Source organism: Epinephelus lanceolatus, chromosome 3 (genome assembly GCF_041903045.1).
Source record: "Epinephelus lanceolatus isolate andai-2023 chromosome 3, ASM4190304v1, whole genome shotgun sequence".
NCBI lineage: Eukaryota > Metazoa > Chordata > Actinopteri > Perciformes > Serranidae > Epinephelus > Epinephelus lanceolatus.
This window is the reverse complement of record NC_135736.1, coordinates 21686390-21704317: the sequence shown is the minus strand read 5'-3', so window position 1 is coordinate 21704317 and position 17928 is coordinate 21686390. Positions and strand designations below refer to the sequence as shown.

Genomic DNA, 17928 nt, shown 5'->3' with positions numbered 1-17928 from the left:
CTTGACATGACTCGACAGAGTGAAACCACAAGAAATATGATTTTTCTCTTTGTAGATGATGCCCGGTTCACACATGTATCTCAACTGCACATAAAGTAGCTTCAGCCCCACAGGGACTCCTTCTGATAACACACAAAGAGAGACACACAGAGCTGACGACTGCTCTCAGAGATTTCAAGTTTTAATGCTGTCCTAATAATTGCAGTGTCCTATATAATTGACTGTTATTAACTGTTTGCCTCCCCTTGGTTACTGTTGCTAAGGATGAAAGTTTTCTGTGCTTGCATGGCAGCACTGTCAGTTTACAAAGACAACAACAGATTTACCACTCTTTGAAACAACAACAATAAACAGGTCTCACATTTCTAGCCTGTGATTGTGGATTCTGTCAAAGGAAATGACAACTGTCACTGGGAGAGTTTATTAGCTGTAGCTCGCTAGTCAAATAAGCTAATTTTACCTCCGTGATCTTGCAGAGCTAGTTAGTCCTTGTGTTGTAAGTAGGATAAGGACAAATGTAAGCTCAAACTTTTATTTCATGCTAACATGTTTAGCTGCTAAGCATGTTTCAACAAGCAAGATAGAGGTTAGCTTTATGCTTCATTGTTTGTATTTTCAAATAACATATTTGCTTTTAAAAAGGCTTTTACGATGACGATTAACTTGGAGTGTAGCGCTGCCGGAGCGCACTGGAAAGACTTTCAGCCACTTTTATTCTCATAAAGAGGTAATGGAATATTTGAAGTTTGCATAATCTGTTTCTTGTATTTTTGTACTTATTTTGCATGCCTAGTTATTTAAGTTTTTAAGTTTAATTTTTGAAATCTTTAATCTGACTCTTTCCCCTTGACTGCTGTAACACTGGAATTTCTCAATTATGGGATCAATAAAGGTGTATCTTAGCTTATCTTAAATTCATGCACACTTTTTTAAGCATTTGCAGATCCAACCATTAAAGTGTTTGGTGAGCCAGAGACAAAAAAATGAATTACAGGAATGGATTGTAGACTGATCACAATGTAAACTCATGCACTGAGTAACAAGAAGACGAGAAAACATTCCACTTTAAAAGCTTCTGGTAGCTGCCGGCAGCCTTTGAGTGATACAATAAATTAAATTATTATTTCTCAGTCAGTCTATAGCTGCTAACTGCTAACTAGTACAGATAAATAAGCATCAAAACATCATTTTATTTTAAAGCTGTATTTGACTAATGTATTAAACTTTTCATGGTAGAAAAAGTTGTTATATAACCTTCAAAACGAGTCTTAACTGTGAAGTCATGCATACACACTCGTCATAGGTGCACTGCGTCACTAACATATCTCACTACACCTCTGGAAATAACTAATGTGTTAAAACAAATTTCTCTGGGTTCATTGGTGTGTAAACTTTCCCAACTCCAAGAGCAGGACAGAGATACATCTATAATGCCTATAATAAAGGTTTGACTGGACAATCACTGTTGGGAGAGGTAAATTACACTTTGTGAATCGCCAACAAAACATGTCATTTTGACAAAGTGAAGCTCGAGAGCTTTTACTACAGTAACATATGTGTGGTTCTCACATAGCCTATAAAAAGGCATCACAATGCAGGAAGTAAGGTCTCTGAATCTTTGTTGTAAATATTTTTAGATTCCTGAAGATGAGCGTTTTCTTCAGGTATTTTTTGAAAACATCCACATGCAAACAGTTTAGGGTCACTTAAATTGAGATTTCTGAAAATGCCCTCTAACATGAAGACTCTTCAAAACTCTGGTTTCTTTGTATCCATGTGGATGTATAAAACAGAGCATTTGGAAAACGATGCTGTCATCCCCCAATTCGTGCATGCCTATTGTTGCTTAGTGTATTGAGCATGCACCAGAAATGACAACAATGGTGGACTACCAGCTTGTTTACATTTGTTATCTCATTGTCTGTCCACACTTTTGAGTTACATTTCAGTTGAGTGATAGCATCTTAGGCCATTCCACCTTGTCACAGTTAGTCATGGACTTTCTTTGTCAAGATACAACGTACAAAGTACCCTGGGTGTGTTGTTGGTTGTTCTGACTGTAACATGCATTCTGTTCTTTCAAGATACACTTCCATTTTCACAGGAAATTTAACGTTTACATAGAGTCTCTTTCAAAACAAAACGCACTGCTGATGGTACAACACTGCAAATTGACGTTTTTTTTTCTTTCAACCACAAACAGGCAACAAAAGCATGTGGTTAGGTTTAGGAAAAAAGAACAGGGTTTGGCTTTAGAATCTTACGGGACGTGAACACTGCTCTCTCATTTCCTCCTGACACCGTTAAATTATAACGGCAACCAGCCATGTATGATGCCAACGTTAAAGGATGCTTTTTTGTGTTGGTTTCTGACGCCGCAAGTCACTGCCCAAGCGCCGGATTTAGACTGTATAATATTAATAAAGATATAGGAAATGACAGTTCCCCAAAAGTGAAACCAAAACATCTCAAATGCCCCCTCTTGGCTGGCTGCAATGTAAGGCATAAACCCTGACCCCTCCATGTTAGCAGATGGGACATGGCCCAAAATAAAAAATCAAAGTAGATATCAAATCAATTTTTTCCAAAGATCCAAAGATATTTTTTGTCATTTTAGGTAGTTCTTATCACTGCTGTATGTTCAAGTGTTCATTTTTCGGATATGTTTTGGTTTTAATGAGTTATTTGGTGCTATAGAAATGATGTCATGATTGACAACTGTGTTTTTATTGGTGAGCTTGTGATCAATGACGTCACTCGCAATTGGTCAGACTGGTGTATGGGTGACAACTCGATACCATGGAATTCTGTGCAGTCTATGGCTCCAAATGACTTCATGAGCATGCAGTGGCTGTATCTGGTCAATTTTGGCTTCATTTTTGAACGGTGGGAGGAAGTGAAGACACATTGTCCATACCGTATTTCTACACAGTCATTGCCTCCCACTGGTCTTGCCAGCATTTTGAGTTGTTTTTGTATTTTTTTGTTCTTTCCAAACAGAGAGGGGAAATATTTGTTTTCAAAAACATCTGTATATGTGTAGACAGCCTTATTCTATGAAGGAGCCACAGATTGTCAACTGGTTGTAAAATGAGCTTCTGACTCTTCAATGGACATACTAATGGATTTTCAAACAGTGAGCAAAAACATTTCAGGATTCAAATGCTCCCTCAAATATGAATGTTATCTGTTGGCTAACAGAGAGAATTATCTTCGCCCTTCTTCTCTGTCATTGTCTCTGTCAGGGCTGCTCTCAGGATATTTCAAGCAACAGGAAGGGGATACAAATGACGGCCAAACCCTAGAGAAATTTGTCACCAGAAAAGAGAGAACAGAGGGAGATGCCTGAAAGATAAGAGACAAGCGACAAATCAAAAAACAATCTCCCTGTTGCTCTCCTGCTGCTGGTATCTCGGGGTTTGAACGACAGATCTTTGTCGAGAAATGGAGGAAGTGCCGATGTGCTGCTCAGCCAGGGGAGGTAATACGATTTCAATAGTCCAGTCTCTAGTAGTTAATGGGACAGCCAGAGAGATTTCTCCTCTTAGCCCCGAAGAGCACCTCAGAGCAGAACATCAGAGGGTTTTTTTTTTTCAAGCCTGGCCACAGTGTCTCCAAACTGCCTCTGCCAGAGAGGCAGTGCTGTCTGCAGAACAGAGGGCAGAGGCAATTAAACAGAATAGAGACGAGGAGGCTTGGAGGAAAACACATCTATTGAACGCTTTCTCCATCTTTCCCACCCTTTTGTTATTTTTTTCCTCTGCCTTTTCATTTCACCCTGTGGCATCCCTATCCCTCTCTCTATCTATCTTTCTGCCTCTATCACCTCTAGCCCTCTTCGCCTCCTCTCCTCCCCCTGCTCTTTCTTCCTCTCCCCCTCTCAGCATACACACCACGATCTCTCCTTGATTTCCAGAGAGAGGCTGGTATAGCAGCAGCCGGCATACAAACTAGCTGACTCAATACACACACACACACACACACACACACACACACACACACACACACACACACACTGGCTGCATGAATAGTGCGTGTGTATTGTGGACGGTATAGAAAGATGGCGAGAGATGAGAGGAAAAAGAGGGGAGGAGGGAAAAGGTGTTTGGGGAGAGGAGATGGGAATAAAAAGAGAAGGTGTGAGACCTTTGCTGGAGAGTTGAGGTTGGGATTAGCGCGAATTCTGGCATACTGGCATCAGCAAGACATGCGTCAGCATACATTAAGCAGCACATTCATCATTCATGCTATGAACACGAGGTATGAGGTCACCGCTGGGTTGTCTCATTGTTTCAAACCGTAACGCTTGGGTTAACGAAAACCGGCTCTCTACGACTTGAGACACAGAGCGATTCTAGTTTGTAGGATTCCCAGATGAAAACCATCCAATTTTGATGAGCCTTGGGCCAAAAAAGTTTAAGCACCATTTCAGCACAGAGAAGGAGGTTTCATTCAGGGTTATGAGAGCATGGACCCACGCCCACAAATTGCTTGTATATAAACTACGTTAAAAGGCCAGTTCACTTTAATTAAGTGCGATCCAGCCATTCACAGGTTTTGAGATATCCTTCTCTACAATTACTGCTCCCACCCAAATACAATAGAACTTTCTGTTATACTTTCTACTGAGGAGGGTGCCGTCTCTGGAAATGACAGATGCGACTGTTGAATTTTTTAAATGCAACTTTTCAACTCTGTGAGCTGCACAAACTATTTTCCATTTAACTCTGTCATATTAAGGTGGGGGCACAAATGTCAGAGACACATGGTTAGATAATCCAAAAGATTATATCTCCTTCTCCTTTTTATCTTGTACAAACAAAACAGACAATCACTCGTGTGTGGACAAGATCAAGATCTCATGCAAACCGAAAAACAATTATTTCAGCTATCATTTTTATTTATCTATTAAAAGGAGCAGCATGCAGGATTTAGTGGCATCTAGCAGTGAGGACTTCAGATTGCAACCAGCTGAAACTTCTCCCATGTGCCAAGTGGGAACTCCCAGTTAGGATTTCTTCAGTGTTCATTGATCCGAAGGTTTTTACCAGAAGCTGAACTATCCGCAGAGGTCTCTTCCTCTCCAAAACAAGCAGACCAATCCGTAGGATCCATACTCAGTAAACGTACAGACAAAGCCAAAAGTGGTGTGTGCCAAAAAATATTCAACAATTTCTACAATCAGACTTCCACCTCACCATCTATGTCACCAATTTCCAATCTCCAGGATGTTCGTAACCATGGGCCAGAGCATAGGCATCATTTAGGTATGGCGAGGTATGGCAGCTGCCATACCTTGGAATCGGGAGAAAAAAAAAAAGAGAGAGGTTCTGTAGTCATCTTACTTGTGTCATGGATGTATTATGTGATATGTTAGATAGTCCGAGGCGCACTGGCTGGTTGTTTTCATTGTATTGCACTTAAATAGGTCAATAATATGCTCATCAGTGAATACGAGTGTTAGTGAATCAAATTGTTTGCCACTTCACTCCTCCGCGAGTTATGAGTTATGTGAGTTATCTGTGTGTTGTAAAAGCATTTTGCTCTGCTGCTGTAGACAGCCTGTCTAAATGATGTCTTGAAGCCTGTCTGATTGTATGTGGGTTCTTTTTCTTCATGTTGGCATGTTAAGCTTGTATTTTCGGTCTCTGGAGACACTCCAATAAATTCGGCTATACAGTATTGTACCAAATTGGCCTTTGTTTTACTGTGTTTCATACACCGGATGCCTTGGTTATCTTCTAGAAATAAGCTTGTAATTAATTTATTTTCTTTATTTTCTGTGAAGTTAAACACATGACTAATGATAATTAAACGTCTGCTCGCTGTCCGTGGTGCTGAAATATGCGCCGAAATAGGTCCGATGTTTTCACTGCTATCACCAAGTCGTGCATTACATGCAGACATGAGGTATAATGAATGTGAAAAACAGCTTCATGTCCTTTGAAACAGTTTTCAGTAGCATAGTATGTACTTCTGACAGGTCAAAGACCAAAGTGAAGGTTTATATAAGTTCATATTTTTGAAACTCCATCATCAGTAGCTCTGTGACGTCATGTCATATTGCCATACCTTAGCTTTTGCTGAAACGACGCCCCTGGGTCAGAGTTTCTCCCACCAATGTTTGCAAGGGAAATGGCACACACTTCTTTCAGGCCTCATCTTGTGTGTATGCAAAGTTTATAAATGAGACCCCAGGTGATTGAAACCAGTAGAAACACAAAATAAAGCAGTTTCACTTTAAAGATCAGTGTTTTTCCGACACGGTTTAGCTTGTCACAGAGGGGCTGCTGACTATGGTGGCCTGCACGATAATGTGAACAGCCCTATCTGGTGTCAGTGTTTGGTTTGTCTGTTCTGGGTTACTGTAGAAACATGGCGGTGCAAAATAGTGGACTCCATGGTAGAGAACCCGCTCTCTATGTTGATATAAACAACTCATTCTAAGATAACAAAAATACAACAATTCTTACTTTCAGGTGATTATAAACTAAAGAAAACATCATTATTATATTATATTCCATTTCTGCCAATATATCTCCCTAAATCCTACACACTGGAACTTTCAAACAAACAATCTAATTTAAATTTTTAAGGCTTTTGGGGCTCTGTAATTCAAATATATAGGCCTATATTTTTATATTATTCTGTTTCTATATTCTATATTTAGATAGAAGAATATAGTTTTCTATGAGCAGGAAAAGTAACAATACCACGATTTAAAAATGCATCGTTACAAACAAACGTCCTGCATTCAAAATGTTACTTAAGTAACGTTAACAAAGTTTGTAAAATATTGAACACGTAGCAAATTTAAATACACTTAATGGAGTAGAGTATGAGTAAAAGGTAATATAAAGTGAAAATACTTAACCTTGATTTTGTTTTTCGGGGGGTGTTTGTCTTTTTTGATATGTTAATGCCTTCCTGTTATTTCTTTATGTTTATGTGTGGACCTGAGGAAGAGCAGCTGATGTATCTGCATCAAGTAATGGAGATCCTAATAAACACAAATACAAATTGCAGCCCCCCCTTCACTATTTGCATACTGTGTGTTGTGTAAGTGTGCGTGTGTACGCGCATGTGTGTGTGAGTTGCAACTTGCCACAATAACTTCCTAATTACAGTTCCCCAGTGTTAGTGCAATCTTCCTGAAATGCTAACTAGCCTCCTACAGGGAATATGGTACATTATTAATCCATGTGCTCGCTTGAGCGTGTGCATCCTGTGCTCGGAAGTGTGTGTCTGCAGCGCGCACATGTGCTGACGTTCGTGCATGCACATGACTGCTACGCATCCCTCTTACCCTCCTGTCAAGAAGCTCTGTTCACTTAGGTGTGTATACGTGCCGCTGTGTGTGTTGATCATGAGCATGGATGTGTGTGTTAGTGTTAAAATGTTTACACCGAATTTAAATGTGTGTGTGTGTGTGTGTGTGTTCGGATTCATTTCTCATGACAAGTAACCTAATCTCAGATTTGTTTACAACTTATTTGTATTCCGATCGTATTTCAATAACAAAACAGTGGATGAATAAATGTAACAGTAGACAATTTCTCAACAATAGCAGAGTAAAAAAGAAAAATGTCTTCACATTCAGACCCAGTCAGCAGGGAGGTGCCATGTTAACTCTGCATGCAGATTTGCTTCCACACCACGGGGTATTCCCTCTCAACAAAGATCAACATTATGACAAGAGATACTGCCGGCTCTCTGTGCACCAACATGCTTAATATGGGGAGCTAGCTTCTGTTGAAATATGGATGGCTTTGAGAAATAATAACTGATGAGAGTTGATTTTGATATTTAGCCTGGGATTTCAACAGATACGTTCTTCATGTCGCTCCCTTGCAGTGGCAGCTAAAGGGGCGAAAAATGCACTAAACGGATGGGAGAGCGAGGAGGGATCTCCCATTACACAGCAGTGTTTCTTTAGTATTCCTGGAGAACTTGCCCCACAGTTATGCCTCTAGGTACTAAGACTGTACCATGGATGGATAGCCGCCTCCTGGGTCTGCGGTAAACGATACACGGAGAAAAGAAAACCACCTTTACAACTTCAGGTGAAATGAGAGGAACAAGCGGGTGCAATGACGAGACAGCACAGACATTAAACCCGTCCCTTTTCATTCATTTTGTACTCTCAGACACTCTGGCAGTTCCTCTCTACTAAAGTTGTCACTTTTCATTACTGCTGATTTTTAATGTTGCCACCTGCCTTATTACAGATGTAACCATTAGAGCCCCACCATTCCTGACATTTCTGCTGTGGCAGCATAAAAAGCTTTCACTGTGTCGCTGCCTGTAGAGAGATTTTGTTTAGTTTTATAAGTTGTTAGCTCTCAAGAATCAAACAGAGCAGTTTAGTAACCACAGGTTTCAAGGCCCCTTTGTTCTGCTCTTACAACTCTTGAGACTGGAAAAAGTCTGCTGCAGCAAGCACTGCAGTACTAATGCAGGATGAAAGCAAGATGAGCGACCTCTGAGATAGTTATCAATGAATTCCCAGGACAACTAAAGACTTTGCCGTGACTGAGGATCTCTGGCCTTGAAAAGAGCCAGCCAACCATTTCTCACGCCCAAATGCATAATGTCCCCAAAATGAGTCACTGAAGCCTGTTCTGCTTTAGTGGGACTACCTCATGTCTATTCATGGTGTGAGAGGAGAGGGACCCTGCTCCTCTCTCTCTTTCTCTCTCTCTCTTTCTATCAATCTTTTCTGTCTTCATTTTCTTTCCCTCTGTCCCGCTGTGGCACTCAGCCAACAATTGAAGTCAGTCAGTGGAAAAACTCTGTTAGTAGTCCATGCCCTATGGGACGAAGTGGCAACAACATCCGTTACAACAGATAGTGGGGCAAAAGGCAGGAGGCAGAGGGCACGGCGGCCAAAATTTAACTGGCTGAGTGACTCTGTGGCACACACATGCACTCAGTGGGCTACTCTCTTTTAACAGCACATCAAGACCAGACTGTTGCTGCACAGCCACATTTTAACCGGCTTATATGTTTATGCCAAAGTGATAATAAACATACAAATGGATGAAGATAAAGTTTGGCCACCACCGCAAGCTACTTGGCATTTATTCTACAAATCTTTGCTCTACTGGAGGGACAAACACCATCCTTCCAAATGATATGGTAGGGAGAGCACCATCATGCACGTCACTCCAAAATCTCCCAAAGGTGTTTTGCTGGGTTGAGATCTGGTGACTGTGAAGGCAGCAGATTTATATAATTTCCACGCTCCTTAAGTCATTCAGTGACCCCCTCATGCCCTTTATGGAAGAATCTGCACTCATTTATTCAAGTTTTTCCTTTAAAGGAGCAGTCCATCAATTTTACATATGCAGTTCAGGATTAGTACTACAAAAAAACAGATCCATATTGTCGTCTGCGGCTCTGGAGAAGCTTTCGAGCATTTGAAAAACATAATTCTGATGACGTCTGATTAAAGACGCATTTCAGTTGCATTACAAGCATAGCATCAGGGTAGGGTTTAAACTATTGTTTGGATTATAGGAGGATAAGTGAAGGTATATTTACATTTTGAGTATTGCTCCAATTTATTTTTGTATTGCTATTCATCTAATTTAAATACACTATATGCTTAATGTATTTGTGGATACCCTCAAGTACAAATGTAGATATGGCATGTATTGTCAATACTTTATTTTTCAGTTGTAGTGTTTCCTCCATGATGAAAACAAAAAGAAAAAAACAATAAAAAAATTTGGTCACAAAAAAAAAGCATATCATCAGGGATTAAATAAGGATATTACAGCCTCTGCTGCCCCCCCTTCCTTTAAAATCTGTCTCTCATGAGACATCCAACTTTATGGAAATGCAACACTAAATCACTGGAGTAGCCCTTTAATGTGTCACCTGTCTGTACATGGTCAATCTCCTGCATGCACAAGCACCTGCGGTTGGATGTTCTGCAGTGTGTGTGGATCTGCATGTTGAGATTAACATGGAAAACTGTGCATAGTTCCACTGAAATCTTCTACAGGATACATCTTCGTCCAGGCAACTTAGAATATGAAGTAATGTAGTTTTAGGCCTGATGTGTTTAAGTGTTTTCTACCACAGACTTCTCAGATATTAAAAAGGGAAATATGCTGACAATAACACACAGATTAAACTATAATTTCAATGACATATGAGAGGAAATAAGGAGAGCTGTTTGACTGGCTGTAGCCCGGAGTGTGCAGAGCCGCTGTCCAGGGTGCTGAACGCTCAGCCCGCCGGACTGCGGTGCGGGTATGAGGGTGAAACCGTGCCGGTGGCTCGCTCCATCACCGCAGCCCGTCCCGGGACAAAAACTAAATTAATACCAATGTGCGGAAATTATAACACGTCTCAGTCATGTCTATAAATGCTGAACATGCTCGGCTCAAAGTTGCTCAGGTCTAGGCTGCACAGAGCGGAGCACGGGACGTTCAGGCGCCGCACACACTCACAAGAAATGTGGATCTGTGGATCTGCGCCCGCATTATCAATGGACACAGCGGGATGGAGATAAGACAAGCAAGGCTGCCCGGGAATGGCCAACCAGCAAATTCCCGTCATTCATCACGACTACACACACACACACAGACAGGCAGAGAGACAGAGAGAACCGCACACACACACACACACACGCACGCACACAGATGGGTTCAGAGTCGATGATTTGAGAACCGCAGGAATGCCAGAGCTGTTTGCGTATCTCAAAGTTGCCTACGCACTGCGAGTCCAGCCATCACAAGGCAAGGCACATGAAAATGAAGCCAAACGCTTCGTGCGCAATCTACAGATGTTCGCGTCTGCTTTGCACTTTACCTGCTCCAGATGCCAACGTGGAGGAAGGCGCCTCGGCAGGTCTTCCTCAGCCCAAACGCTCCGCTCGGTGCCTCTGGCAGTATGTGTGGCTGTGTTGGTGTTTTGTCTTCAGTCTTTGTCTGTCAGTGATTTGGTCCCAGCCTGCACGTGTCTCCTCTGCGGTGACTGGGGACAGAGCTCAGCAGCAGCAGCAGCCAGTGTGGCGTCAAGATTTTTTTGGGATGCAAAACGGCGCCTGGTGTGATGTGCTGCCTTCTCGCCGCTGTCTCCCTCGTTCTCCGTCTCTCTCCTCTCAGTTTCTGCCTCTCACACTGCGTCAGGCTCCACTCCCCCCTCCTCTTCCTCTCTCTCTCTATTTGACTGCCTTTGACTCTCCCCCTCTCTCTCTCCCTCTCTCCTTCTCTCTCTCTCTCTCTCTCACTCACACACAGAGGAACAGACGGTGATTAATTCGCTGGAATTCAGTTTCTCTCTCCCTCTCTCCCCCCTTTCTCTCTTTCTATATGTGCCTCAATCACCCTCAATCCGTCGCCTCTTCCTCTGAACTGAAGCGACCGCCAGCCAGCTGTTCCGGCAGAGGAGAGAGGGTTGCATGGCACTTGAAGCGCTGCAGACAGTCATTTAGATTAGATGCTTTCCCATTTGGAGAGCGAGATAGCCTGATAAGTACTGTACTATCAAACCCAAAGTGGGAAAGTTCTTGACGAAATTGTATGAAATCCAGGCTGCTGGAGAATAAAACAGCATTAGTATTTTTTTTAGGAATGATGGGAACCCACATTTCTGGGTGTTTCTCTGCACTCCAGCTGCTGCTGCTGCTGCTGGTGGATGCATCAGGTCCTCCTGGAGGCAAAGCTGCACTGTAGTCCCAACAGGATGAACAGTCCAATGTTATTTGAGGTTGGCCGTTTGCCTAAATGCACTATGGGGCGACCTGATGTCCTGCCAGCAGACATGGTCAGATTAACTGCCTCTTTAGTACAGGCACACACACACAGGCACACGTGCATTCACGCAGGCATGGAGGCAGATACATAAATGACTTGAAAGAGGAATGAATGGATGAATACACGTATTAACAGTACAACATGCACATGTAGGCTACAGTCATAAAAAAAGCTCTTGTTCGGAGTCTTAAATTAACTGCCCCTTTTCCACAGATAGCGCAAATCCACTGTTGTATGTTCCCTGGCTTACATCATATGTCGTATTAGTGGATATGGAGACTATATATAGAGTAAACCCAGTAATCTGACGCTAAAAGGCTGGAGGTGATGGCTGACATTGGAGTGAACTGCACCCTCGTGACCCTCATATTGCATGATTGAGGAATAAGGAATCAGGAGGATGAGAGGCAGAAGAGGTCAGGGAGGGAGAAAATAAAAGGGAAGACACATAATAAAGACATCATACATTCACGTAAATCCCTCCTCCTGTCTGTGTCTGTACATGTGTGGAGAGAATAGAATAGAATAGAATAGAATAGAATAGAATAGGCCATGCTAAGGAGTTCATGACTGACACACTAAATAATTTGGATCTGCCCCAGGGACGCTGTGAGCAGCTGACCTCTGACCTGTTGGATAATGTCTCCATAGGGGATGAATGAAGCATCAGATTATTATTGATTGGATAAAAAGGTCGATTAGATGACAGTCCATTTTCTAATATGCATGATGCCCCGGTGCTGTTGGAGGGAGCACTGCATCAAAACAGTCGGGGACAGAGGACACTGAGGTCATGTCCTCTGAATTTTTTTGTGAATTTGGAGGTTTAGAGCTAAGATTCTTGAGATTTTCAGAAATCAGACCCCATTTTTGACACTATTAATGGTCAGCAAGACAGACATTCAGTGTGTTTACACTCAGAAGTATTGAAATCATCGACATAAGTAAAAGTACTAATACCACAAACTGAAAATTCTCTTTAAAGGGATAGTGCACCCAAAAATGCAAATTGATCCATTATCTACTCACCCTCATGCCGAGGGAGGCTCTGGTGAAGTTTTAGAGTCCTCACAGCACTTGCAGAGATCCGAGGGGGGAGTAGGTAGCAGCACAACTGCACACCTAATGGCTGACGGTGACCCAGATTAAAACATCCACGAACACATAATTACATACATTCAATTGAATACAATCCAAAGACAAGATATTTAATATTCAGTACACTGAATTTGATGAATTTGATGCCTGCAACACGTTCCAAAAAAGTTGGGACCAGCGCATGTTTACCACCGTGTTACATCACCTTTCCTTTAAACAACACTCAGTAAGCGTTCAGGAACTGAGGACACTAATTGTTAAAGTTTAGAAAGTGAAATACTTTCCAATTCTTGCTTGATGAATGACATCAGTTGCTCAACAGTCTGGGGCTTCCGTTGCTGTATTTTGCGCTTCATACAGCACCACAGATTTTTAAATATGAGACAGGTCTGAACTGCAGGCAGGTCAGTCCGGTACCCACACTGTTGCAACACGTGCAGAGTGTGTCTCATTGTCTTGCTGGAATAAGTAGGGACGTCCCTAAACAAGACGTCGCCTGGATGGCAGCATATGTTGTTCCAAAACCTGTATGTACCTTTCAGCATTCATAGTGCCTTCACAGATGCGCAAGTTCCACATGGTGCCATGGGCACTAACACACCCCATACCATCACAGATACTGACTTTTATACTTGTGCTGGTAACAGTTCTCTGTAGTCTGGAGGACACAACAGTCATGATTTACAAAAACAATATGAAATGTGATCTCATCAGACCACAACACACTTTACTACTTTGTGTTAGTCTATCTAAGGTAAGCTCGGGATCAGAGAAGTCGGTGGTGTTTGTGGATATTGTTGATATATGACTTTCACTTTGCATGATGAAGTCTTGACTTGCATTTGTAGATGCAATATCGAACTGTGTTTACCGACAATGGTTTTCCAAAGTGTTTCCGAGCCCATGTTGTAATATCCTTTATATAATCAAGTCACTTTCTAATGTAGTGCTGCCTGGGGGATCAAAACTCAGTGCCATTCAGTTTTGGTTTTCAGCCTTGCCCCTTACATGCAGAAATTCCTCGAGACTCTCTGAATCCTTCGATGATGTCATGGATTGTAGATGGTGAAATCCCTAAATTCCTGCAACTGTGCATTTAGAAACACTGTTCTCAAACTGTTAGACTGTTTGCCTAAACAACTTTTCACAAAATGACCATCAACGACTGAGCCTCTCAAGGATGCTCCTTTATACCCATTAATGATACTATCACCTGTTACCAGTTAACCCATTTACCTGTGGAATGTTCCAAACAGGTGTTTTTTGAGCTTTCACAGTCTTTTGTTGACCCTGTTCCAACTTTTTTGGACTGAGTTGCAGGCATCAAGTTCAGAATAAGTGTTATTTTTTTTTTTTTTAATGTTTTTTTAAAAAAAGGCTTATCAGTTTGAACATTAAATATCTTGTCTTTGTACTGTATTCAGTTGAATATAGGCCAGAAAGGATTTGCAAATCATTGTTTTCTGTTTCTATTTTTATTATGAGTGAAGCCAATGCGGAAGTGCCAAAAACTGCAGTTCGTTGAACAGCCACTTGAGGCAGGTTCCAAGAGCAAGTCAATCCCCATAGACCCCCATGTTAAAATGCTCAACTTTACAGCAGAAATAAACATATTTACAGCCTGGTACAAAAAACGGTTTTGGTCTCTATAGCTAATTTCCCCTTTCATGACAACTGTACAGGGGGCGATTTTTTTTAGAACTCATCCAATTAAATTTTATTAAGGCTTAAAGTTGCGCATAATTAAGGGGTGTGGTCACTTTGAGTGACAGGTGGCGCCATCAGGGGTGGCTAACTGGCCACTGGCTGTCTGCTAGGCGTCATCTCAGCTAACTCGCAAGTCATTGAACCTGACCTCTCAGCCGTGTTTGTGCCTTTTGGATATACTGTTTCGTGAGGGAGCTGGCACCAAGCGGGAGCATGAGCAGGAGCAGCCAACACCACAGGGCTAGCCAAAGTAGCGTAGCTTGTTAGCCTAGCTTGTTAGCCTTAGCTAACTTAGCAGCTTTGAGCGAGGTGGGCGTGGTTAAGCGACCAGGCTTCATTTGGCCCGCCTCTTTGCCCATTTTTGATTGGCCGGGAGTTGGGCAGAGTCAGGCACTGCCAAGATGGCGACGGCCAGAGCCGCCTACTTTGAGCTTCAAACCTGCTCCTCAGAAACCCATGGGTGACGTCACAGTGACTACGTCCATATTTTTATACAGTTTATGGTTTTACCCAGCCTCCAAACTTTTTTGGAATTGCAGTTGTACTTAAAGTATGAAAATAAAAAGCACTCATAGTGCAGTAAAATGTTCCCCATCAGTGTTTTATTGTTACATAATGTCTTTGGAGTAATATTACTGCTGCATTAATGTGTATGTTGCCATTTACTTCAGTAGATGTTTAAGGTTGTGCTCATTTTAACTCCTTTATTTACTGCTGGGTATCTACAGCAAGGAGCCACGTTCTGTAAGACCGTCACGTTTGTAGCTTTGCTGTCCTGTGAGAAGCACGCATCTCTAAAAAGCCAACTTTTCACGGTGTCAGACAAACGGCCCTGTTTTCAGCTCTGTGACGATGCATTTTGCAGCTGATCCAAGAGGATTTTTAAAGAGCTGATTTAGCTTAAGAAGTAGGAGAATTTTCTCAATTTATATAGGAACACTTCATCCTTTAGTTTATCACAAACATTCAAAATCAACATATTTGGAGATACGTGTGTTTTACTGGACAGGAAAGGGATGAAAACTGTTATCTGAAGTGTAACTAAGGCTGTCAGACAAATGAAGTGAGGTAAGAAGTACTATATTCACCTGTTAGATGTAATGGGGTGTAGGTATAAAGTTGCACTATGTACAATGGAAAGACTCAAGTCAAATATAAATACTTCAAATTTCTACTTAAGTACAATACTTGAGTAAATGTACATTGCTACATTTTCTATGACACCAGTTCCACAGGAAATGATGCATTCATGTACTCTATATTACTATCTGTAATTGTATCAAACTGAAATCAGCCTCATAGTTTACTGTTCATTTTCCTTCACACTTTATGAAGTTACTGCTACATTTCCCACTGCAGCTGCTTAACATTGAGACTGGTGAAGCAAGGGGGGGGGGGGGTTACTTTTATTGTGGAGCAGTCAAATGAAATGCAGACAATTCATCAGTGAGGTTAGCACCATAACCACAGCCATTCATCAAAAATGTATCTACAAAACAAGACAACACTCATTTTCAGCATTCTCTCTTTTTTTGTGACAGTGGATCAGTTTTAAATGTTGCAGGGAGTAATGGGACAAGACGGAGCAGCCACAGTGAGCTGTTAGATGATGAGCTGCAGGCGACAGGCCGCACACCTCCAGTTCCTCACCAACTCCTGTTACTGTGTCCTGCTGTTGTGTGGGAAACTACGCAGCATGAAATCAGATCACGGTTGCTTATGACATGATGGGAAAAGGCCAATTAGTGTCTGACTTCTTTATTAAAACATGAGTTTGTTTGGCTGCACTGAGAACAGATTGCTGTTCTGTTGTGTTTCTGCTCAGTGAGTGTTTGCTGCACCCAGAACTCTGTGACCTGTAGCACTATAACTGCTGCTGTCACCAAATCAACCGGGACAAATAAAAAGTTCACTCAAAGTAAGCTGGAGGGATTTCTACGCTTAAAAACAAGCAGATTCTAGTACGTCTTATTCTGCGTGTTTAAATCTAACTACTTTTCAGGCCAAACTAAAAAAGGCATAAAAAATCTTAGCAATTCTCAGTCAGAAATGACTTCCTGACAGTATTGAGAAACAAAGACATGAAATATGACAAATCAATCCAAACTTCCTGTTTCTTTATGGAGTCTTAAAATGAAGACAGCTGGCGTTTCAGGGACTACAGACCTGACACTCTGGTATAATGTCTATAAATTTAAACAAGTCCTCATCAAGTGACAACAGGGTGACTGAGAAAATCCATATGATTTAAAAAAACATGACATACTGCAATAATCCTTGATATTTAGTGCATCTAAACATTTAGTTTGTGATTAAGGTGTTAAATAGAGGTGCAATGATTCAGTGCATTGATTATGCATTACACCACATTAACACATAGGATCTGCCAAAACACAATCAATCAACACGTCTCTTGTTTTAGCAATAATCATTACGAAACTATCCGTGCTATTCATATTGAACCCAAACATTGCTCCCCCGTACAGACTGCAAAGATGAATCTTGCAGTGTCACTACTGTCACTGACACTACTCAGGGGAAGAACAAGTGATGGTGAATCAGTTTCACCTGCTTTGATGTAAATCAAAGTGACAACAGGTGCAATGGAGAGGCAAAACAATACAACCCCAAAAAAGGGAATGGTTTTACATGTGGTGGCTACAGACAGGTGGTCTCTCCTTATCCTTCCTGACTGATTCTTCTCTAGCTTTGTGTTCTGCTCGTGTCCTTGTCACTACAGGTAGCATGAGGCGGTACCTGCAGCCCAATCAGGTTGCACAGGTAGTCCAGCTCCTACAGGATTGCACATCCATACATGCAGTCGCAAGAAGGTTTGCTGTGTCTCCCAGCACAGTCTCAGGAGCATGGAGGAGATACCAGGAGATCGTCCATTACACCAGGAGAGCTGGACAGGGCTGTAGAAGGGCATCAACCCAGCAGCAGGAGCAGTATCTGCTCCTTTGTGTGAGGAGGAACAGGAGGAGCACTGCCAGAGCCCTACAAAATGACCTCCAGCAGGCTAGTGGTGTGCATGTTTCTGACCAAACTGTCAGAAACAGACTCCGTGAGGGTGGCATGAGGGTCCGACGTCCTCTAATGGGACCTATGCTCACAGCCCAGCACCATGCAGCTCGACTGGCATTCACCAGAGAACACCAGAACTGGCAGGTGGGACACTGGTGCAGGTTCACGTGAGCACATATGACAGACGTGAAAGAGTCTGTAGACGCCGTGGTGAATTTTATGCTGTCTGTAACATCATCCAGTATGACCAGTTTGGTGGTGGGTCAGTGATGAGTGTGGGGAAGCACTTCCTTGGAGGGTCGCACAGACCTCCACGTCATAGCCAACAGTA

The 17928-nt window shown here is 42.1% G+C and overlaps 1 protein-coding gene across 2 annotated transcripts in view; it reads right to left on the bottom strand.

Annotated features, from left to right (window-relative positions):
- LOC117255900 (protein ELFN1) overlaps nt 1-11140 on the bottom strand; it is a 177467-nt gene extending 166327 nt beyond the window's left edge. For both annotated transcript variants that reach the window (XM_033625140.2, XM_078166137.1), the window contains exon 1: nt 10822-11140. The gene's annotated coding sequence lies outside the window, so the exon portion shown is untranslated. The remainder of the gene's footprint in view (nt 1-10821) is intronic.
- Nucleotides 11141-17928: the final 6788 nt, after the last annotated feature.